This window comes from Agelaius tricolor, unplaced genomic scaffold (genome assembly GCF_023055355.1).
Source record: "Agelaius tricolor isolate 1412-34295 unplaced genomic scaffold, bAgeTri1.0.p SCAF_2, whole genome shotgun sequence".
NCBI classification, from domain to species: domain Eukaryota; kingdom Metazoa; phylum Chordata; class Aves; order Passeriformes; family Icteridae; genus Agelaius; species Agelaius tricolor.
In genome coordinates, this window is record NW_027269262.1 from 80,258,861 (window position 1) to 80,283,640 (window position 24,780).

Genomic DNA, 24,780 nt, shown 5'->3' on the forward strand with positions numbered 1-24,780 from the left:
CTCAGATGGCTGTCAGATTGTCAGTGACCCTGAGAAAGCTTTCACTTGTCCCAGCTGGGGAGGCTTAGAAGAGATTGCAATGGGAAGCAGCTGCTCACATGTCTGTGATGAACAGGCTCACAGGAAGATTTTTACTCAATTTCTGTGTCTTGCATTATTTAACTTACCACCTGATGTTCCTGTCATACAGTAAATCCAGAAAATTACTAGTTGCTGAGACTTTCACTGTGTCTGTTTGTGCAGATACATAAGTTTCTGGAGAATTTAAGATTAGATGAAGGAATTTCAGCATGACATTTTAGCTAGTTTTTTTTCTGTGTGTGGTGCTCTGGCAGTGCCTAGAGCTTTCAATTCAGTTACTGCAGTCTGCAAGGATCTTCTCTGCATTGCCCCAGCCTCTGCACAGACACGTCCTGCAGGCTGATAACAATCAGGTACACATACAGAACAATGATCATGATAAAAATCAGTGTAACAAAAACAATTTGCCTGATGATCATAAATGTTATTTATTGATTAGCACAGCAGCTTTACAACGTGATTTAAGACAAAGACAGGTTTTTATTTTAAAATACAGCTAGGAAAGAAAAGAGAAATGCTAAACTGGGATTCAAATATAACTTTTTTTCTAAGTGTACTAAATAACATATTTCTATGCATACATGTTCTATGGAACATTGCAGCCACTCATATAACATGAGGAAAAAAAATATTTTAAAGTCAAAATTTATATGTTAATAATATGTCATTCCATATTTTCCAAAGAAGTTTATAATCCATTAATGCAAGTATATAGTAGAGTTAAAAAAAAAAAAACTCCTTAATTTTGTTTGATCCAGGCTCTAACATTGGCTGTGTTGTGTCACTGAGTCAGGCAGTGACACTTCTATGCAGAATGAATGGTATCTTTTTCTACATTTACAGCTACTACTTTTGCAGCTATTCAAATGTGGTACCTGGAGAACATATATTTCTCCTTAGTGGGAATCGGGTCATGAGAAACATCTCATAGTCTACAAAACAGGAAGATCAACATCTTACTTCAGAGCATGTTCTGAAAACCAGTCATTTTTAACATTTCCCACCCACAAGGCTGTCTTTATCCATTAGCACGTGGAATTATATGTATTGCAGTTGGTTTTTTGTTTTATTTTGTTTTGGGTTTTTAAAATAGTGTTTTGAAAAGCAAATAATTGTTCTGAATAAAAGGTGGTGGTGGTGAAGAAGTTACTGCCTCTGTTTTAAACTGGCACTATTTCTTAGGATTATATTTCAGCATAAGGTTTTTGAAGATACTTTTTCAAAGGCTCTCAATTCTGATATCTTGTTTTATTTACTACCAATAAAAAAACAAAATCTGGCCAGTAGATAAGTGAAGCCTTTTAACAATTAGATTATATACGTATCCTGCAGGGAATTGCTATCATCTTGGAAGCCAGCTGCAGGATCTGGTTCTGGGAGGGATCAATCTTCAGAAGCTTTGCAAGTGTTATCTATCCTCTTAAAGGGAAGGGCTGGTAATTCAACTTTTTACTCTCCTGTGAGTCATGGAGCAATTAGTCCAGCAGATGGATCTGAGGTTCCTTCAGACTTGTGAGTTCCTGATGGTTCTCAATACACTCATCAACCCTGTGCTTTTGAAGAGAAACCCAGTCTGATGCCTGAAGACTTTCTATATTGACATTTCTGTTGGCAGTAGAGCTGGAGGAAAACACCATTTGTTTTTCATGGTAAAGTTGAGAAAAGAGAAAAAATGGTTGTTTTAAATTTCTTTTTTATGCTGACATTTCCCATAAATGAAAACAGGAAAATAGTCAGTTTTCAAATATTGATTATATTTTTCAAACTGGGGGTTTCAGTATTAAAAACAAGTATTTTCCAGGACTCAATCTTTAACAAAGAGAATCCAACTTCTTTGAACAATTATTGCGGGAGGACAGATAATTATTTTCATTTACAATGAGGGGCATTCTGTGAGTGAATATATGAGTTCAAATAACATTAATATAGTTATTTTAAAAAAAGGTTGAACTTGCATGATTTTAAAATATTTTCTTTTCTTTTCTTTTCTTTTCTTTTCTTTTCTTTTCTTTTCTTTTCTTTTCTTTTCTGTAAGTGAGCACTAGTGGACAACAGAAAGTTGATGCTGAATTTGCGCCTTCTTTGCACAAAACTGCTCAGAGAGTACCTTGCAAAGTGGGTGCTCCTAGTTTCTTTTCATGGAAGTTCATGAGGGTACCTAAAGATGCCAGATGCCTGGATCAGGTATTTGGCACCACAATGCTTACTGCAAATAGATATAATAGTAAATCTAACATTACTGAGCTGTTAACCTCAGAATATGAAACACCTCTGAAATATCTCTATGTGAATAACACATGGTCTCCCTCAAAACTGTGCAACCAGAAAAATTAGGAAGTTCTGTATATGGACCTATACATTATTTAAATATAAATGATGGTATCAAAGGAGAAAACCAGGGGAAAAAAAAGAGAAAATAAAAGGTATGAACTGTAGGAGTGCCTGTTTGGTCCTTGGGTCATCAAAAGCAGTGAATCATATCCTGAAAGGGCCAGTTCTCCTGCACCAGCCGTGGCTGAAGTGTGGATACCAAATGCAGATGCTTTCCATGGCTGACATTAGACCCTACAGGATCTGCACAGAGAGGCTGCCCTTGCTCCAAGTCTGTGCCCAGGCTTGCTGAACTGGTGCCCGTGGCAGCTGAGGGTTTGCTGAGGCTTGTCATGTCCCCTCATCCTTTCTGTCTGGGCTTGTTGCAACCACTGTTTTCTGCTTGGTTTAGCATCTTTAGTCTCTTCTTCCATAAAAAGTGCCGAAACTAAGACAAGCATCTATGGCTCCTGGAGGAGCTGCAGCCATGAACTTGGGCAATTTTTAATTCAGATTTTCAAGGCCATAGCTGTTTACATTTTCTAGCCATGTTAACAACTAAAATGCAGTGGTTAGTAAAGACTAGTACTGCAAAAATGGACAAAGTTGCCAAGTCATGTAGAATAACACTGGGTCAAAAGCTAAAAATAAGAGCTATTTATTCTTTCTGAGCTAACAAAAGAGAAAATGAGAAACATCTTCAGATACCCTATCAAAACACTGGCTTGTACAATATTATTTGTTGATGGTACTGTACAAAGTTCAATGCCCAACCAGCAGAATTAAAAGTTATTTAAAAATGTACTTTTCTTTGTTTCCCTTTTTGCGTAGAGGTATGTGTGACATTTTTCCTCTCACAAATGTAACAGAATCATCTCTAGCAAACTGATAACAACTAGCAGCATTCAATGAAACTGATCTTCACTGCACATTAATCATGCAGCTTCTATGTCTGCTGCTGTTCCTGCCTGCAGCCAGGAGACTCAAGGACCTGTAGTGTAAGAGAATAATGGGAAAAATGAAGCGGGAATCAGGTGAGAGCAACTCCAAGTATCTTTCTAGATTAACCTTGCCATTCTGATTTCTGAATTGCATGCAAATTGTTGAGGCTTTAGTCTATTTTTTTTACAAAAACATAAGTAAACAGCAGTGAAATGCAGCTCTGCTATGCAGCTGCCTTTTCTATTCATCACCTTCACCTTGTCAGGAGTCATCTTACATAATGGTGGTAAATATAAGCAATAAAGTATAGCTGTAGCCTCTCAGTCTTTGCTAAGCTAATGGTTGTAAGCCCACAGTTCTAATCCTGGCAGGCATACATTTTCTTCATTTGTTCTTTCTCTTTTTTACACTGGTTTACTTCTTACTTTCCCTTTTCATGCATGGAAATTTCATGTTACAGTCAGCTCTGTTTGTGTATTACTTGATAATGGGAAATGAATCAAGCTGCGTACTGCTCTCTGCACCTTGCAGAGCAACATTATCACATGATAATAGTAGACATAGATCAGTATAGAAGAACATATGTTTGATTAGTATTTCCCAACAAGGGCCCAAATTTTATTGGTATTTAATATCAGTAGGCATCAGAACAGAAATCATCATCTTAGTGAGAATCTATGCTAGGCTTAGTATGATTATCTCTACTCATAGCCTTGGGTATTCAGTAATATTATGGCAGTAGTAATGTCGAGTTGTAATAATACCATGCAAGTAGCTTGATATCTATATTTGCTATATTTTATTCTGCTTTATGTATTTTAAATATGTGTTATATGGAAAACAGAAGATACCTAAGTGCCCAGCAGGGTGATGACAAAATATGCTCTAAAGATGACATTCACTGCACATTTTCAAACAGCTGCAGTTTTACATCACAATTCTTGATGGCTCTGCATGTTTTAGTTCAACAATTTGATAATACATAGCAGAAATACTATCATTTAAGTAAGTTACAGAATTCAGCTCAGTTGAAGAGTTATTGCAGACAACTCTCACAGGACTGGCAAAAGTAATAACAAAACATAAATTTAAATGAATGTGTATTTTCATTACATTTGATAAAACAGAAATTGATCAAAAAAATTTCCTTAATTTTTTTTTTCACTACAGCATCTCACTATTTCATCAAAAAATTATCCTTTGACCGCAATCTCACTCCCCATGTGTGGTATCCTTGAAGAAATTTGGCTATAATTATTATTATTAGTAGTACTATTATTATTACTGTTAGTAGTACTTCCAGAGAGTCTATGTCTAACCATTCTACCCCTGGGCAAATCTCCCTTTGCACCCAGTGCTGTATTAACTCAGAACTAAAAAGGTATCCCAGCCAAAAGCTTAGAAATCAAAGAACAAGACTACTTTGGTAGACAAGCCAGGAAAAAGAATGAGCAACAGTCTGGCTCACCATCACATTTTATGAAGAAACCACTGAGAAATTATTACATTTGGTTTAAAATGTTTAAAGCACCACACAGGCATAAAATACCATTACAGGTTAAGAGAAGGGAAATGACAACTAAATTGTGTGAGAGAAGGGGGGCTATTTTCTGAGTGATGGTGGATTCAAACGTCTTTTCCAGGGCTGCAGAAAGAGTGCTCGCAATAGTGGAGAGCAGAGCCATGAGTCTGGATGCTCATGGAGAGCTTTCCCTGAGCTCGCAGTGGGGCTGCAGGAAAACCCTGCCCTGAGCACAGCGCTGGAGCTGCGGGGAGCAGGGAGCTCACCCCCAGCTGCAGGGGACAGGCTCAAGTCAGAGGAGACTTCGGGTGCTGGGGTCCCACCCTCGCTGAGGAGTCTCTGGCAGGTGCAGAACGGACTCGAGGGTCCTGTGGCTGTGAAGTCACACTCTGAAAAGCCTTGGCTGAGGCATCTGCTGGGGCCATCTGTATAATGAAAATAGAAAATGTGCTTCTGTCAGGGGGGAAGGAAACTGATGTGTGTGTCATTGCTACTCCTCATTAAACTGTTTGTAAACAAGTACTCTGTTTAATCTGGCTTGGAGAATATGTGTTACAGGATAAAATGTTGTGGGTGAAGTGGCCACCATAATTATTAAAGGCCATAAGATGATGCTTTGCAGCATAGAGCTGATCATGGGCAATTTACTACAAGGTGAAATAATAATATTTATTTCTTGCCTAAGTCATCAGGAAGATCTGCTTCAGGGAACTGGAGCATTTTCAGTAGAGACCTTGACCAGTCAGAGTAATTAAAAGCAGTTCAAAGATATCCTGAGAGAGAAAAACACAGTCTTGGGAAATAATAATGTGGGAGGTTCGTCAGTTTTTTGGGCAAACTAGCAAAGGAAAATTACTGGGTAATTTAGCTAGATAGCTTCTCAGAGTGACTTAGAGCCTAGTAAGAAATCTTGATTTGTAAAAACATGGAGATTTTCAGTGAGTCTAAAAAGACACAGTCACTTTTAAGGATTTTGTTAGCTGGGAAATATTATACTTTTGGGAACTTCTTGTCTTTCTTGGGTAAACTGCTTTCAAAGTGACCAGGAAAGTTGGATTGTCAAGAACTTTTAATCATTTTAGAAGGAGTAATAAGGTTCCTGTGAACCCCAAAAGTGAGTGCCATGGGTGCTCAAAATGCACACAGGCATCTAATTTAATACTGGATTCACCCAAGAATGAACATAAAAGCAATAAGATAAAAAGGACCTTTAATCTCAGCAAAGGATAAAAGGAGTTAGTGAGAATGTCAGGTAGATTAATTAAAGGAGTCACAGTGAACAATATTAGGCAGTAAATAACATTAGGGCATAACATAATTACCATTTCTAAGGGTTATTTATCACCAAGTAACCCTTTTTGGTCTAGGCCAGTCTTAATCCCTGTGGGCTCATGTACTTTCCTGGAGCAGCCACACCTTTAATTATGTAAACCTTTAGCTTTCTTAATTTTTAGTGCTGATCTGTGCTTGGACAAGTTATTGTTACATTTTGGTTGGATCCTTCCAGCCCTCTGGCCCCAGTCCCTCGTTTCTTGCTGGATTTCTGAACGAGAGTCTGAGGCAGTGCTTGCACTGCAGCATCATCCCTTTGTAACTCACTGAGCCTTCCAGAGGTCCGAGATGCCACCAGCTGTGCGTTGCTGGGGGGCTTCCTTGTGGCACTCCTTTACAGTTTGGTTTGAAAAGGTTTTCTCTCCTGCTTTTCTGTCCCCTTCTTTCTCCAAGTAGCAGCACATGACAGTGGCCTGCAAAGACAGAGATGAGCTTCCCTTAATACCTGCTCTTTGAAAGAAGTAGGACATCTTTCAATTCTCATGTAATAGTCTTTGCATTGTTTTGTAGTAACAGCCAAGTAAATGCCACAGGAAAACTTGCACTTTTTCTCTCTGCTCCCAGTGTCCAATTGACTTGTGTGTCTTTCAAGTTATAATGAAAACCATTCCCTGAAGGAAAATGACTATTTGGTTCAAGGCAAAATGCTTACAAATGTCGACTCTTTACAACATTTTGTTTAAAAAAAGAAAAATGGAATAAGCAATTTGAGGGGATAAGGAATGACTAGAGATGTTTCATGATTGAAGCATACAAAAGAAAAAAAACAACCAACCAAACAAACAAACAAAACATAAAACCAAAAAAAAAAGAAACTTTTTTTTTGGTAACAGATTTAGTTATCTTTAAATATATATAAAAACTAAGCTCAATATTTAAAAAGTCAAAATCAAAAAAGAAAGATGTGATATTACTGAGACAATATTCTTGGGTTAATACCAAAATAAGTATTTTTAAAATACTAAAAATTAATTCCACAAGGCATGTCTGAACCATTATATTATTTACATGTTCGGTGAGTGAAAGGAAGATCTCCTCTTACTGGCAAACACTGCTTGCACTTTCCAGAGAACACCTCTATAAGCCATTTATGTCAGTGGACTTTCACCTCTGCTCCTCAGGTTCTGGGTCAGTAATTCATCTGACTTAATTTTGATTTTTTTAAAGGTTTAGTCAAAGTCTGTTGCTCAGACTGCCTCTGCAGACACTGCAGGAAGCTGAGGAACTCCAAAGAGCCCATACAATTGGAAAGAAGCATTTATGAAGGAAGTACCTTGTCTTTGAAGCAGTCTAGATAGCCAGGTGAAGCCTATGGTTAAAGGAGATGAACCTTAATAGAAAACTGCTTCGTTACACTATTAACCATAAGTACAACAGAAGTAATACCAGCCTTGCCTTTTCCTACTCTGAAAAAAAGGGGAGAGGTGAGAAGAGCTAGTGGAACGCAGGGCTTTCCGTGGTGCTTGCCTCAGAAGAGGAAATTCCTGAACTGAAGGGTGTTACTTTTTCTTCTCTCTTCACCTTTTTCTTGCAGTTAATTATGGCCATAAGCATAGTTAATTATAGCTATAAACATATATGCCTGTATAAATATGTTCCATCTTCACAAATGACATAACCTTCCTTAGTGAAACTGGCTAGTTTTCTAAAACTAGAAAGATCAGTCCATAAGTATAGGTGCCTAATTTTTTAAGAATTTCTTAAACACCTGAGTGATGAGCAGAAGTTGGCTTTAGATGCTAAACTGACACCACATACAAAAATTTTGGTCTTTTGTTTGTATACAGTGATACAGCTGTGCTACTTAAGCAACCTTGTTATACTGTTCTGAGTCCTTGCCTTCAGTAGGAATAAAAACTACATTTTTGTCCTATATTGGCCAAGATTATAGCCATTAACATGTACTAAAGACTGAAGGTGCAACTTAACTAAATTCTGATAAATTAAATCCCTAAACTCCTACTCAGTGTTCTTCTCAGTTTGTTCAAACATGAGAAAACTGTATCTTCACTAGGATTCTCTATGTTTTTTTACGTGGTATGTGGTCAGAGCACACCCTTCCCCCTAGCTTGGGCATACTATTATATGTGGTGTATCTAAGTGAGGAGTGGAGTTTGCCTTTTGTGCTAACCAGGCTAGTAAGTAAACACTGAGAGAAACTCATCTTGGTAAATTTAAGACACATTAGGAATATTCTGATCTACCTACACTATGCTTCTCACACATCTTAATTGGAGCCTATTAGCAGTATATTTAGAATATATTTAAATATTCAACTCCATGCAAGGGCTCCTACTACTGAAACATTATGGCTGGCATACTTATTAATATTGTATATCCTCTTTTCCATACAAAAGAGCCCTGAAATGATTTTAAGTGACAGAGCAATGTGAAGATGGAAGTGTGAGAACTTGGAAAATTTACCTCCTGTATTAAAGTAACAGTGGAAATACAATTTTAAAGATGGAGCAATTGAAATGAATACCATAAAAGCACTGGTTAATATGCTGTTGTATTTATAATAATACCCCTCATTTTTATTACAACACAGAAGTGCTGTTACATCAGCTGTTCTAATTTCAAATCTTCTGCAAAATGACCAAGCCTTTTTATTACTTAAGTGAGAAAATACATGATGCCTAGTCAATAAGTCTGTTTACCTTAGACAAAAACTGTGCAGAAAGCCTGTCCTGGTGAAGGTGCTGAGCATCAGACAAGAGGAGAAGTGCCTTCAGCTTGAGTGCATCAGGGGCACCAAGCATCTGGCAAGATCGACCCCTGCATAGAAAGGAAGCACTCAGGCCAACATGTGGAGCTCTGTCACACTTCCTTTGGTGTTTTAAACCCACAAATTCAGGGGTGGGTGTGTTGCTTTCTTCTGGGAGGGTTTTTTCCTTCTGTAAAATGTCTAAAAGTCTGCAAATATGTATTTAAGATGGGCTTCGTGCAACAAGAAAAACAAATATCTTTAAAGACAAATTGTTTATGATTTCAAAATAGTTGCCTTTCAGACTTGTTTCAGAGTCCTCTGTGCAAAGCTCAGAACCTGGAGGATCAGACATCTCCTCCCACACATCCTCATCATGAATTCTTATCACACAGTGGCAGGGAAAGGCACATATTCTGACTGACTTCAATAGAAAGACTTTTCTGTTAACTTGTATCAAGTTAACAGTGAACCATTGCTAGAGCAAGTGAATTTGAGGACAACATTTTGGCCTGTAGGCCAAGTTCTTCAAGACAGAAACACTGGAGAAAAGGCAAAATGCCACTCACATTTGTAGCGAGGTATAAATAAATAATATTGGCCAAAAGTGAAACTACACTGAAAGTCATCCTTGCTTTTAGTACAAACAAGAAGCTCCCTGTGCAGTGAGCAGAATAAATGAAGCCCGGTTTCCTATGGATTTGTGCCTCACAGTTGGATTCTCCGGTGCCTAGTAAAGTGTAAGCCCCATTTAAAAGTTTTTCTTGCATTGCAGGTATTTAGGCCATCCATCTCCCATGGTGTGAGCTCAACTGAAGCCTGTTCCTAAATGGAGCATGCTAAGAAGTGCTTTTTCTTCTGGGCAGCAATGTCTTTTTGGTAAACTTGTGGAATTTTATCTCTGACGCCCTTTCCTCAGTGACTGAGTTTGGCCAACAGGTTCAAAAATTATGGATATAGTCCAATAGACAGCAAGCCTCACAAGCACAGGCACTAAAAGATACATATACATGTAGATAGTGTGATGTTATCTGAGAGAAGTCAGGTTAATCTTGATTGTCTGCCTCTTTGGTGCCTGACCAGAACTGGCCCATGTAGAAGAAATTCCCAGAAAACCAGATGGGCATCAGTGAGCTCCCAAAACAGGTGGGTGAGTTCTTCACTTCTGGCAAAGCTGCCCTCCTGATTCACATCAAAATACAAATATGACTTTTGCATATCCTTTCTGTAACATTTCCCTGTGGAGGGAGACTCTGAATGTCTCCTCTCTACTGTGCTAGGTACTGATGGAAAGCCTGAAATATGTTAATTCCCACTAAAATCACAGAAGATTAACTTTAAAGTGAGTTATTTAACTCTCTTATGACTAAGATTTTTTTTTTCAAGCCATTACTGCCTAGGAGTTTCTTTTGTGACATTTCTAGATGTATTTTTCACTTTTAAAATTGCAGCCTTACTTATGGCTTCTAATGACCTATTCTAGAAATTTTAGCCTCCTTCAAACTGCAGGGAAAAAATTGATTTCAGTGAAGAAGAAAGTTTTTGCCTGAAAGAGATCAAGGCTCTGGTCTGCAAATTCCTCAGAGGCTGTGGAGGCCTGTGCCACCTTCTGCCAGCAAGATTATGCTGTGTAAGTGGATTGTGACTCAAAAAAACCCAAAAAAACTCAACTGACTTTGGAAAGACATGTAGATGTTGCCAGTTTGCCAGTACGTGAGAAACAAAGCATCATCTGGTCACTGCTGGTGATCAGGCAATTTAACACAACATCAAAAGATTCAAAGCAGTTACCTGATTTCTTCTATATCTGCTGAGTTAATCCAATATAATTTCTGGCCACCTTAAAACAGAATGAGAATAAATATTGTAGGAATAAATTAAAAGGGATCAGTGAGAAAAGATATTAAATTCTCCTCATTAATCTGCCATGGAAGCAAGATTAAAATAATTACAGTTTAAAAATTTACACAGGTTTCATTAAATTCTGAACAGACTTTTCAATAAAGGATTACGGCTCAATGACAATTGTTAGAGATGCCATCTAAGAGAGCAGATGTATTATCTGTATTTTATAGTCATGTAAAAAAGTAATAACTTTTGGTCACAATTAACTAATATCATTTGAAGCTGGAATATTGATCGGAAATCACACATAACAGCCTCAAGCAATTAACAGGAGATTCTTCTAATGGTTGCTGGACATGAATACTCCAGGTACTTAGTCATCAGCCCCACTGCTGACTTTTGCCTAGGAAGAAAGGAGACTTTGCAGGCTGTCTTCCTCTTCTGCCCAGGCTGACAGACACAGAGAGAAACTGAGTGTTAGGTATGTGCTCAATACAGGTGTAGTGATGGGGAGGAAGAGGAGTTTGTGTGGTACAAGATTTCACTGTCTTTCTTCCAGAATCAGAAGGGTCGGAAGAGTACTGACAACTTTCTGTTCATGACTGTTGTGTGCAGATGTCACAGTTGGCAATGTATGCCTAAAGTATTGATCATGCTGCATTCTTCATCTGTTTAGTCCTTTTCTGATGAGCAAAGGAAGCCTGAAATAAAAATTTCATAACTCTGAGAATGAAGTACCACAGATGTAATACTGGCATTTGCAGTCCTTGCATACTGTGTGTGCTCTCACTTGATGACATACAGCTCATGGTAGGAAAATGTTGTTTCTAGACCTAGAAGAGCATCCCCTGCTCTGGGATAAAAGGACCTTGAGTTCTGTGTACAGTTCTGGTCAGGGCAATATAATAAAGACATTAAGAGAGGACAGAAAAGCTGTTGAAAGGCCTTGAGGGGAAGCTGTATGAGCAACAGCTGAGATCATCACTTGGTCTATTCAGCCTGGAGAGGAGGAGACTGAGAAGAGACCTCATTGCAGTTACAACTTCCTCTTGAGAGGGAAGAGGAGGGGCAGGCACTGATCTCTGTGGTCAGCAGTGACAGCACCCGAGGGCATGGCCTGAAGCTGTGTCAGGGGTGGTTTAGGTTGGACATTGGAGAAAGGTTCTTCACCCAGAGGGTGGCTGGGCACTGGGACAGGCTCCCCAGGGCAGTGGTCCCAGCACCAAGCCTGACAGAACTCAAGAAGCATTTGGACAATGCTCTCAGGTGCATGGTGTGACTCTTGGGGATGGTGCTGTGCAGGGCCAGGAGTTGGACTTGATTATCCTTATAGGTTCCTTCCAACTCAGCATATTCTGACATATTCTTCTAGATCCATCATGTGAAGCCCATTTGTTTAGTCATTGACTGTAAAGATTCTGGTTAGTTTTGGTTTTCTTGTATGATGCCAGATTAAGGAAAGTTCTAGCAAAAAATAGGGAGGAAAAGCACATTTGAAGACAAGAAAAATCACATTTCTATTTTTAGGAAAATTCTTGGAAATACAACCTTTTTAAAATTTCAAAGTTAGGGGAAAGCAAAGTTGCAAGCCTTTATTCTCTTTATGAGTTGACACAAAGGTAGAATAAGAACTTGGAAATATTTTTTTTCATCTATATTCAATGGTCAACCATATTTTTTCCTCAAAGAAAACTATTCAGGTTGACAACATTAACAAGCCTCATTTCTATTCTTCAGGTAATTTGTTTCTCATTTGAGTTTTGTCTTGTCCTGCTTCATTCATGTGGACTTTGCTCTTACAGGGAATATTTCCTTCCTATAAAATTTCGCATTTAAAAGTAATTTGAAATACAGAGTCCCTGAAAATCAGAATTAAAATATTTTATAACATTGAAACTAATAATTACAGTATTAAATAAGGAGATTCAGCCATAAGTGAATCTAGTTCTACCATAGTGTTTTAATTAAAACCAATAATTCTTACAAAGATAAACCTTGCTGTCTGGCTCATAAAGTAGATGAAATGATACATACACAGCTGTTGGCACACTGTAATCTTTTTCCATTATATCATATTGGAGATTCTCTTGTGTCTTTCTCCATTTTCATGATGATATTTTTATATCTCTATTGATACATTTAATTGTTACAACAAAATAGAGTTAAAATTTAAGAAGATAAATAAGAATTAGAAAATCCATGTTAAATGAGAAAATTTATTCTTAGTGCTAATAAGAATATTTTCTTTTCCTCCTAGCTATCTGAGACAGCTTTTTTCACCAAAGAAACAGAGAAGATTTTGAAGTTTAGTCCTTCAATATCTCAAACCCCACATAAAATAGCATTATTATCTCTTTTCCTTTTATTTCCTTTTTTTGTTGTTGTTGTTAGGCACAAAATCAAATTTCATACAAGAGCAAGAAAACATTTTTTCCTCATTTGATCAAACTTCAGTGAATTAATATAATTTTTTGTGCTGTTTTAAATGTACATGACAAAAATAGTTTTATAGGTGCAATGTTTAATGAAATTGCTTAGTAATTAATTATTCTATAATTTATTTTTAGGTCCTTACAAGACTGCAGACCTGACATTGAAGAATAACTGAATTTGGCATGTTTCTGATTTTTAGTGAATACCTATCAAGTTATAGAATCTCGCTAAATTTAGTGTTGTGTATTTAAATCCACGATATTAAGTGTATTTATTTGTTTAAAAGAAAATACAAAACATAAATGTGAGAGATGTCTTTTGAGGAATGATACTAAAAGGCAGTACAAAATGAGACCTTTTCATACTTGTGCCTAAATTTAGTCACAGTAGCAAAATGCTGTATAGCAGTCAATTAATTAGGGTTTCCTTTTGTGAGTGCAGAAAGTAAAATATTTGACAACATGGAGTAATGAGGTGGGAAAGGGAAGATCCCCTTCTTTCACAGAGGCTGCTGAGGCACAGCTTGGCCTGTGCTGGAGTGCTGAAATCAAGTGCAGGTTGTATCCCTTGTAAGGCCACACAGCTGAACCTAATTTTACCATATTGCAAAGACCGGAATCTTCAGTTAACATCTACCACATCCTGGTCCCTTAATCTCTGTATTATATGGTGGCACCTCCCACAGAAAGAGTTCTAAGATTCTCACAGAACCTCAGACTAATTGTTATTGCATGTCAAACATATGGAACCACAACTCATATTTACTAGTATTAGTTGATTGCACTGAATATATTTAATCTTTTTTTCACCACTTGATTTTGGTTTTTAGTGAAACTTTCCCTGAAGCAAATGTTCTTTAAAACTTCTTTTAGGAGTACTGTATCTTGTATCAAGGTATGCTTTCAAAATCATATTTGTGAAAAATAAGAATCTCCTTCAAAGTATCATACACTGTAAGTAAGAATGATGCAGCAATAAAATAAGTTACTGATATTCTGAGTTCTTTCATAAGTACTTTTCCTTACTTGGAAGATGCCTTTGTTCATAGCATCACAGACCTAATGTAGTTGGCTTCTCTCTACTGCTTTCCTCAGACCTTCAGGCTGAACTGTTCATACAATCACTCCCAAACGCACATTACTCATTGTGAGTCAGACCAGTTTCAAAGTTTAAATAGGACATTTTTGCTGGCTTAATTCATTTAGATGGAAATAGGTGAGGAAAACCTTGCCCAAAGAGCTGAGCAGGCAGATTTTAGCAAGTTGGTCAGTGCACTGTGAGATTGCCAAGCAGGACAGAGTAGGTTGGAAGGTGAGGCTGAAGGCAGTGCAAGGGGATCAGCAGACACGGCTGCAGCTTCCCTGCTTGTTCTGTGCACTGGCCATGACTCGTGTGTCTCAGCAAGGGTCAGACAATATTCTCCTATGAACAACCCCTTTTTTTGTGTTCGAGGTAAAGAACAAATTTAAATTGTTCCTAATTTGGTGGTTCTAGTGTGGGATGAAAACACAGAGTGAGGGTTATTCCTCACTAGTAGGAAACCATCAAGTTTTGGATTTGAATTCCAAATTATTAGATTATTTTTGGTTATGCTTATTGATACTCCTGCTGTACCCTTGGAGTCTGGGAACACTCAAGCTTGGAGTCTGGATTTGAGGACATCTTTGATTTGATTCACACTTGCTACTTGTGTACTTGCTGCCAACATTGTTTAGATAATGCAGCACATCTGACAGGCTCTGTAGGAAAAGCATGTCAAACAATGATGCTTTTTGTTGTGGCCTGGCTGGAATGTTAAACCAGACTTTAAACTATAGTGGAGTCAAGAAAAGATTAAAACGTTTTTTAACAAAGGCTTCAAATACAGAAATTAAGCAACTTATTCCTTCCACATCACAACCCTTGGATCACAGCCAGGGTAACATTTACAATGTATTAAAGGAGCTCATTCATCCTTCAGATAAAGAGGGTTTTTTTGGTTTGGTTTTGTTTTAAAAAAGGGAACATATTTCCAGCACAAAATCTTGATCTGCCCAAGTGTGCCAGAATCACACTAGATGATATTTCTCAAAATTATTTTATTGCTTATGGGAATATAAAAGGGAAGTATTACAATTTTTTTTATTGTATACTTCTTGTCCATATAATTCAATTCTTACATCTGAACACCAGTTATATCACTGATTCTTTGGCTTCTGGTGTAAACCAGACCAAAAAAACATCAGACAATATTTTTCATTGTGTTTCAGGTAAAGAGCATTTTTTTTTAAGACATTTGATACTATTTTTAAATCTTCAAGTCAGATCTCACAAGGACATACAAGCACTTTTTTTGAGGGAGAGGAACAAGAAAAAAACAAAACAAATTTTAAAAACCCAACAAACATCGAAAATCTGTCTAGGACTTGTGTCAAGGAACTCTTTTAAAAACAATTCAGCAAAACAAGAATTGTTCATGCCAGACTCCAGAGGTTATTGCACACAGGAGGTGTGAATACTTGGGTCTCTTCACTCCAGAGTGAAGCAAGTTTCAATCCTTTGCCTTCTGCTTCTGAGGAGACTGTCTTAAGCATTAAAAACCAGTATCATTGATGAAGGGAGCTTCATTCTGCTGGGGGTGATTGCTTCCACCAAGAGAAGAGTGAGCAAGATAGCAGATTATTCTAGCAGAAGTGAAGCTTTGGAAGGATGAGGCCTGGGGAGCATTTTCTCCCAAGGGAAAAAAACCTCAACTGGAAATTTATGACTGAATTATACCCCAACATGAGAGAGAATTCATGGCATGTGTAGATAAAGTAAGTGGTATTAAGATATAGGTACTTTGATGTATTTTTTATCTGAGTGATACAAATACATCTGAACAGATATCTCACAGCTTTCCAGCTATGGGCATATGCCAGTGGTTGATCCAACTAGAAGACAAAATTCCCCAATCCAAGGTACATGCATTCTGCCTCTTGACAGTCTCACAAGTATCCCCCTGGCATCCCTCTGATGGGCAGGCCCTCCACCCAGCACTGCAGCTGCTCTCCTTCTGCTCCAGTAGTCACCTACCTGCTCATCTTCAATTTACATTCAATGCATTTCCCCACTGCAAAGATGACCTGCCAAGAATTTTATGTGATTTTTTTCATTCATTCCCTTCTATGGATCACTGTTAGCACTATGAACGATATTCATAAAATAAACCTCACAGACCAAGAACTTCTCTTTAATCATTTATTACCATTCAGCTGGACATTTCTGTCCATAGCTGAGTCTTTATAGCAAACAGTAGAGTTATTGTGGGTCATAAAGCTGTGTGGAGAGGCCTCTGACATAGTAATGACATAATATTTGTACTCAAAATTCATCTCTTTTTGCAGCATCTTTCTTCATACTTTTTCCCATTTTATAAGTGTAAAAGAATATTTACACTTGCACTGAAATCAATACCAAAGAGCTTGCCATTTGATTACTATTACTTATTGCATTTTATCCCCCATATTTGAGTGTCTAATAAAAGCTATTAGGAAAGGAAGTTCCTATAAAGAATAATAGCAATTCATGTTTGATAATTTCAGCTGTAAATTGAATGAACAAAGTGATTAATAACACATAAATTAAATTTAGCAGTTATACTCTGGTTGTTTCAAAGTGCCTTATGTACATAGGTGAGCAAATAATGGGTTATTTCAGTCTGGTGGCTCACATATCTGCCAAAACATAAGGGAATCAGTGATGATGAAAGCAGCTCTTCTTGGGGAAAGAAGAGTAGAGACTCCTTCCCTATTAGGATTTTAGGAATTCAAAACGTGTTTTATTCAGCCCATAATTTTTGTTCTGTTACATATTTCAAAAATATTTATATTCTGTATTTTTCATTCAGTGATTTAAATTTTTTGTATTGTCTTTAATTAAAATGTTGTCTGACACAAAAAACAAATGTTTTAATAAAAAATGTCAAAGCAAAATTCTTGGCACTTCAAAATATTCCCTGTTATATATATTTATTTTAATTTCAGTCAATTTTTTTACATGGTTTTGGTTTCCAAGAATTTTTTGGCAAATGTAATATTCATTAAAAATTTTGCCCCACCTCAATTACAAACATAAGTACACCCACATAACACCCTTTGAGGTAGCAAAGTGTCATTGGCCTATTCCAACAAAACAAGATGCCAAATTATTTCTGAGGAAAGAAAGGAGAAATGAGTTTTATCTGTTGAAATAAGTCAACGAGCTCAGCTTCCCACCAAAGGCCCTTGGCATACTGCAGACTTCAAGTTCTTGCTTGTCTACCAGCTTCTTGCTCTGAGGTTTGGTGCTCCCAGCAGTTCACCAGCAGGAGTCCTGTCCCACTGCAGACCACAGCTCCCTTCAGACTCCACACCTGAACTTCCTTCCCACGTCAGCAGGACAGGGAGGATGGGACGTACCCCAGTCTTGTCACGCTATGGGGCTGGAAAGCAGCCTGGCTCAGAATCTGAAATAATTTGCAGGTTAAACACTGGGGACATATGGTTGTGTCTGTCTGTCCAACGTGAGCCTCTCCAATAACTTCCTTGACTCTTCACCTGGAGGAAGGGATGGCTGGATGGGGGCAGGTGGCAGGGACCACAGCCTTTACAAACCATCTGTTCACAAATCTTCTCTTTCATATACGCTGTCACAGACAGTTATGGAAGGACAGAGGAAGGTCAAAATACATCTTTGCCCAGACAAGAGAGTGGATTAAGTATGAGAGATGTGTGCCTGGGGCAGAGGAATTTACTCCACCTCTGTACACAACAGTGAACTGTGAGCACAAATAGCTGTTGGGTGGGGTGGGGATTCCCTACCTCTCCTCAGGTAAACAGAGCACATTGTTCTTGAAGTCAAAAGTAGAGCAAGGAATTGAAACCTAATTGCTTTTCAAGCAAGGAACTCAATTCTGTAGCAAGTGTAGGTTTCTGTAGTGGCAAGTGCCACATGTTATTTCTTGGTCTTCTGAGGTATTGTACCAAAGGTAAGAGGTAGAAAAGAGCTATCTACCCAGGCAATGGATATAAAACTCATGGACTATACTAATGAACAGGAAAAAAGCGATGCTTTCTAGGAAAAATTGTCTAACTCAAGCACTGTTTGAAAAAATCAATAATCGCCAGGAATGATAGTCAACTTTTATTAGTGTTGGACCTGATCTACCTGGCTTTAGAAAAGGAGCTCAATTAACTTTAATTGAATGAGCTAGACTTGTCAATTAGACTCACATATGATATTCCTGCAAATGTTTAAACATCATGAAATGATTAGAAATTTGTTAGCAATATCAAGGAAATCCAATATTTTTACTGAATTCCAGATGATTCACCTTTCAATGCATGAAATACATGCAGACTTTGTGTTGTTTAGCAAAAATTCTAAATGTTTCCTGCAAGTGCAAGCATGTCATTTACAAGGAAGCATGCTGTTGGATTAAATACAACACAAAACTTAAGCCAGGTGTCCCTCAGGACCACCCCAAACACTCTTGTTTACAACAAACAGCTACCAATAGGCTAAAGTCAGCTTGGTACTTATGATAGATTTGCTGAGGTTTTGACAGGTAAATGTGTGGTTTTAAATTGGTCATCCTGTGTCCTTCTTCACAGATGACTCCAGAGATTGATGGTAGTATATGGAGTCTTTCACCTGTAAGGTCTTTGGTCTGTAGCCACAGTAAGGAGAAGTGCAAAATCTTCCATAACTCTTTTTATTTTCCCACTTTATTTATGGTGAGAAGACAGAAGGAGGTATTTACAGTATGCAACAGGATGTTTAATAACTTGCAACCCTGTGTCCCATTTAAGGACTTAGTTGCTCAGCTGAAGCTCACACAGGCAATGAAACCCATCACCCATCAATGCCCAACACTGGCATTAAATGGAACTCCTGTGAACAGTTTCAGCATTTGTCTTTCTATCTACCACTACAATGTGAAGTCTCTCAAAAATCAATTCTTGTAAATCCTGAGTGGTTTCTGTTACCAAAGAAGACCATGCATAAATCTGCTTCTTACGTGAAGTCATGTGCCCTACTTTATTAAAAGAGGGTACAGAAATGGGAGGAGACTCCACCTTAAAAGCCTCTGTGAGAACTCTATGAATTCTAAGAGCACTGAACAAACTAAAAACCATAACAGGGCTTTTACTATCAATCAAGGAAGGAAAAGTTTAGAGGAGAGGAATTCCTTTCCTCTCTATGATTTAATAGTTGCACAGGTGGAAAGAAAAAGACTAAACAAGTTAAATAGCTTTGAAATAGTTAGTTGCTTTTCATAATAACCACATGTATCCCATCTGGAAACAATTATTGATGCTGGTGCAGATCACAAAGTGATATGAAAGAAAGAGTAGCTAGTTTAATAGAAAATTATAATAACAATGTACAATGTAAGCATCTCTATCAATTTCTATTGATATACAGTAAAAGATCCTACATAATATACAGATCTGGCTTCTTGCTAGAGATTTTGCTAGGTGCTCTTGTAGGGTATAGCAAGTATTTAAAATTATTCTCTAGAGTTTCTGACATGGTCTAATAAAACCAGCTTTGCACGAAACATAACAGCATTTCTTCAATGATAAAAGGCAAGAAGATGATACCTCTGCTTGCTATTCCTCTAATATGCAGTTCCTCTGTTGGGAGTCAGACATTATCATTTCTTCCATTAAGCTTTGAGTCAGGGTCTTTGCTTAATGAGGAAGACTTGGTTTTCTTCCTGCAGTTACTGCTCCTTCCAAACCTCTACCTTGATTATGAGATAAGAAATGTTACATGTAGAAAAGGATTGATGCTACCCACACACTGGCTTTTCAGAGATGATGCCAAGTGTAGGGGGATAGAATATAAGAAAATAAAGGTAGTCTAGAAAGTAATCTTACCCCTAAGAAGTTGTAGCTGGGCTAATTATTAAAGATTAGGAGCAGGCCTGACCTTAACAGGCCACAGCTGTAGCCAATAAGAAGAGTGTTATAAAAGACTGGATTGGTTGGTTGAGGGGGAACTGGAGTTAGCTGGATACTGTGAGAAGAAGGAAGAGCCAGTGCTTAGAGGAGCTGTCTATGAGAAACATCAAGGAGGTATGAAACTCTTGTAATAAGGAACTAAACAGTATGGAACCTTTGCAGTATAGTGACAACATTGAGTATTTGATTGTAAAGTCAGACAGGGATGTTCAGACCCCAGCAAAAAGCCATGTAAATAGTTAAAGATGGATACCAACAGAAACAACAGATTTTCCTAATATGAAATGGTGTCCTTAAAAAAATCCATTTTAACATCAAAGTATCAATAGATAAAAAAAAAACCACCACCGTAGATAGCATTTGTCTACAGGTGCTTAAAAGCACTTGTTGGCTCAGATTGTCCAGTAAGAAATTAGCACTTCACTTACACAATACCTGACTCTTGCCCTGTCTCAAGACTATCTTGGCCACTTAATCACCCCTTTGTAATAAATGGGTGCCTATATCCTAAAGGTTTGGCTGTTTATGATGAGTCAAGCACACTGTCAGTGACTGCAGCACCTGAGAAGAACATTTTTTTCTTTGAATATCTCTTTTCTCATTCTCAAAAAGCTAGTCTGTGTAAGATTTTCCACAGCTGACTGGAAAAATAAAATTTCCTTGTTACTAATAATGTATCTGGTACCTTAGAACACACCATGTTTGGGGACATACATATCTGCAGCACTTGCTTAAATGTACAGTTGGCTCTAGATGTTCGGGGTCCCAGCTGGCCTCATCTCAATAATCTTCATCCATTTCACTGAACTTAGAGTTCCAACCTAAGAGCACAGCTAAAGTATAAAAGCCCAGACTATCACACTGCAGAGCTAAACCTTCAGATTTTGCCCATCAAAATCTCCCTTACATTTCTAATATCATCAACCCCTAGTAGAACTGAGTGCCTGTTTTCTGACTGATTCTTTCAAAGAGAGAAAGGCCATCAGAACCAACTCAAATACAAACTGCATCTGTAGTGACAACCTGACACTTTGGTTCTTTTACATAGTTTTAAATTTGGTTCTTGTGAACAGGATTAAGTTGCATACAATCAAGCATTGGAGATCATCTGACAACCAGGCCAGGGAAAGGATAGAGAGTGTTCCTGTTTTCCTTTTAATTCCTGTAAAGAAGATACTAATCTTTCTTGTTTTTAATGAACAAGCTCCTTTTATGTGTGACAATAGATTTCCCTTTCAAGAAGTCTTGCCTCAGTGAACCAGATGCTTCCCTGAGCAATAACAGAGGCAATCAAACAATCCTGCAGACTGTTTGTGACTGGGAGTGGAAATGGGCAAGGATGGACACTGAGAGTACTGAAATGACTGATTCTTGCCCCTACAGGATGAGCAAAGAACATAATTCAAGGTAAATATTCAGATTGTCTTCAGTGAATTTAAATTTGTTGGACTTGCTGGCTGCATTAAAATGGGTACAAGTGCCTTTACAAGAGACATACTGCAACAAAACACATACTTGTTATTGGCCTTGCTGCAGAATCCTCATATGCTATTATTCAGACTGGCCCAGATTTTATGAGGAGTTAAGTCATCACCAAACTCCGTTTAAGTTCAGTGGAAACTGACGTCCTGAAATTATTTTAAATATTGTACTTTATATTTAACTTTTTTTAGCCTTTCATTTCCAAGTCATCTTTGAAGCCTTGGTACTACTATGGCTATAACAAAGGGTTTGCTCCATTTTAACCTTTCACATTTTGTTAACAAAATCAAAACCAGGACAATTAGATACCTCCTGATTTATTTTAATATTAAGGGAATGTTTGAAATGGCACAAGTATTGGGGAAAGTACTTCAAGCCATGGCTGCAGCAGCACTGGGGTTCTGGTCACAGACATCAAAGATAACTTGAAAAGAAAAGAATTTGAAACTGATAATGCTTTGCATTTCAGGATATGTTTAAATAATTTTGTTACATTTATATGAAAAAAAGTTAAAAAAAGAGACTTGAGTACTGTTGAAAGCCAATATTTGATAGTACAACTGAGCTATTCTCCAATTTTGTCTTCTTTGGGGAAAACATGAGAAATAAAACTGTATAGCAACAGTGGAAAATTGAGTAAGCAGATATTTAGGAGAATATCTGCTTCTCTGCCACTGGCTTCCTGTATGGCCATTAAGGAATATCTTATTGCTTTGTTCTTGTTCCAAAACTCAGATTTTCTACCTCAAATATCTGTGCACTAACAATAGATACATGTGGATATTCCATGTCTTAAATGCTTAGGCCAGAGTGCTTGCTGTCTATTACCCCAAAACTGGCATATCAAAGTAAAACATGACAATAAATATAGATATATATAATATCTGACATTTCTCTACTGCTCCTCTTATGTTGAACCTGAATTACATAGCCTGATACAGGTCAAAAAAAAGTAAAGGTGTTATAGTATTGACAATTGTCACTTCACTCCTTTTGTTTGCTGTACCTCTTCTATATTTCACTTTCAAAATACTTGGGATTGATACTATGGCTGAATTTATGACTTTCTTAAGGGAATTTTGCATTTGCATTGGTAAGTGCTCCATACTTTTCATAGCAAGACCTAAAGAATATTAAGGAAAATTCCATTTTTCAAAATTCCCTGACAGTGCTGGGATTTTGAAGGAGGAAGTTTTGAGGGGTTTGTGGGCATGAAAATTAATTGATAACTAAAAATATTTGTCCTAAAAAAATGTTAGGGCTGCATTCAACCAAAGTTTTGCTGACAGCAAATATATGAGCTATTAGTAACGAACAGGGTATTGGAGAAGGTGAAAAATGAGCAACAAGACTGGCCAGATACTAGCAGATTTAGTCAGAAATGACTAGACCTTCATTTATTTTATTAAATTGTCTCTTTAAAAGATTAAAACCAATAATAATTTAGACTTTTGAGAAGTGATTTTAATTATGATTTTTGTACCTACTTACATAAATACTTTAAGATTAGCTACAAGGTCTTGTATTGAATGACTAAGAAAAGAATGGAAGTGTTTAAAACAGTGTATTAATATACTACCTTTTCTGCTTTGGGAGGATTTAATGTAATTTTATGAGTATCAGAAATGAATTACTATGCTTTTCAAAAACTTTAGACACTTCCCAGTCAATCACAAGAAAGGCATGATTGACATTTGAACAGCCTCAATTTCTGCTTCTTTATTGATCCTATCGAAGGTGTCATTGGCAGAGATGCTAAACCAGAGCTTTACATTTTAAATGGAGGCTTCTGAAGACTGCTGAATACCAATATGTTTAGTAGCTGTGTTATGACAATTTTCATTTAAATCAGAATAATCTTGGTCTTTGAGGCTTGGGCTAGTGATATCTCATTGTCAATTCCATTATCAAGAATTAATAGTGAAATGATTGTGGCCATTCAATGTAGAGTTCAGGGCACAGGACAGAGCATGCACATCACAGGAACATCAACAGCAAGCCATGATCCTGAGCACTGAGTTGCTGTTTTTTCAAAGCTTTCTCTGTAACAACTTCAAAATCTCCCTGACCACTATTTAATGAATGTAAATGTAGGATTGGTTTGTTTTTTTTTTTTTTGTGACCAGCCCTCATCTTTACTCCCCCAAGTAATTATGGTGCTTATTTAGGAAATTCTCATGGGAGCCTAGGTTCCCTGCTTCTGCCTGAGTGCAGTCTGTAGAACAGCGGAACAGCAGCATTCTGCCCCAGAAATAAAACAATTCAACAGTAATAAATGAGAAAGAAATACCACTGTCTTTCTCACAGAACCTTTACCTTCCCATGGCTTTCACTCCTGGGGTGGTCATTATCAAACAATTTCTTCTGCCCCCTCAGCTGTTCCACTCAAGTTCATGATTCAGGCTGAAGTGGTTTCCCACTAAGTTTGTCTTCTCTAGAGTTTCTGCTCCAGATGCTTGTCTGCATATCCAGTGCCATGGATGCCAACCTCCATCAAATCAGGAGGAGGAGGTCTGTGTGCTGAGAGGGGCTGCCTGGCCACAAGAAGAAAAGGAGAGAAATGAGGGAGTGAGCTCACGCTGTTCAGATCGATAATCACAGGTCTTGTGACCCCAGTCACCAGCAGCCCCTGGAATCTCCTAAGGACACAGCAGCTTCCAGGCACATGGGTTTAGCCATGCCCTGTTCCTCTGAAGATGACCTCTTAAAATTGTCTGTGTGCCCTTTAGCAACCAGAATGGTGGATTCAGAAGCAGTGAGGGTTTTTGGGTAGAGGGTGGGGTGGTTGTTCTGGATTGCAGCTCTCCCTTTGCACATGTTCTGTTAATAAACCAAGCAGAAACTGTCTCACTCTAAACTTGTGTCTGGGGCTATGTAGTCCAAGGATTGTGTCAGCAAAGGATGAAGGTGTGAGGGTGCAGCTTCAAGATGAGCTTGGTCCCATGAACGGGCTCTATCTCTGTTATCCCATTTGCAACCAGTCTTGACATCCTGCACAAAACCTGTGCTCCATCTACTCATATGCAGCAATTAATAAAGGAGCTCACCAGCACTTTACTCCTGTTCCTTGGATGCTCTTGCAAGAGATTCCACAGAAGGATCCTGGACTAGTTCAGGAAACAACTTCTAGGGAAGGTGTGTGGAGTAACAGAGATGAT